General features: G+C 41.3%; 1 protein-coding gene across 1 annotated transcript in view; it reads left to right on the top strand.

The window, feature by feature from the left end:
* Positions 1-830, top strand: part of LOC104990283 (reelin) — a 531703-nt gene that overhangs the window by 262411 nt on the left and 268462 nt on the right. The gene's annotated exons all lie outside the window — the stretch shown is intronic.

Genomic DNA, 830 nt, shown 5'->3' with positions numbered 1-830 from the left:
GGAACTTTCTTGCTTTTTCGATGATCCAGCAGATGTTGGCAATTTGATCTCTGGTTCCTCTGCCTTTTCTAAAACTAGCTTGAACATCTGGAAGTTCATGGTTCACGTATTGCTGAAGCTTGGCTTGAAGAATTTTGAGCATTACTTTACTAGCATGTGAGATGAGTGCAATTGTGCGGTAGTTTGAGCATTCTTTGGCATTGCCTTTCTTTGGGATTGGAATGAAAACTGACCTTTTTTCAGTCCTGTGGCCACTGCTGAGTTTTCCAAATTTGCTGGCATATTGAGTGCAGTATTTTCACAGCATCCTCTTTCAGGATTTGGAATAGCTCAACTGGAATTCCATCACCTCCACTAGCTTTGTTCGTAGTGATGCTTTCTAAGGCCCACTTGACTTCCCATTCCAGGATGTCTGGCTCTAGGTCAGTGATCACACCATCGCGATTATCTGGGTCGTGAAGCTCTTTTTTGTACAGTTCTTCTGTGTATTCTTGCCATCTCTTCCTAATATCTTCTGCTTCTGTTAGGTCCATACCATTTCTGTCCTTTATCGAGCTCATCTTTGCATGAAATGTTCCTTTGGTATCTCTGATTTTCTTGAAGAGATCCCTAGTCTTTCCCATTCTGTTGTTTTCCTCTATTTCTTTGCATTGATCGCTGAAGAAGGCTTTCTTATCTCTTCTTGCTATTCTTTGGAACTCTGCATTCAGATGCTTGTATCTTTCCTTTTCTCCTTTGCTTTTCGCTTCTCTTCTTTTCACAGCTATTTGTAAGGCCTCCCCAGACAGCCATTTTGCTTTTTTGCATTTCTTTTCCATGGGAATGGTCTT

The sequence above is a fragment of the Bison bison genome, unplaced genomic scaffold, assembly GCF_000754665.1.
Source record: "Bison bison bison isolate TAMUID 2011002044 unplaced genomic scaffold, Bison_UMD1.0 scf7180017864175, whole genome shotgun sequence".
Lineage (NCBI taxonomy): Eukaryota > Metazoa > Chordata > Mammalia > Artiodactyla > Bovidae > Bison > Bison bison.
This window is presented reverse-complemented; position numbering and strand designations above follow the sequence as displayed.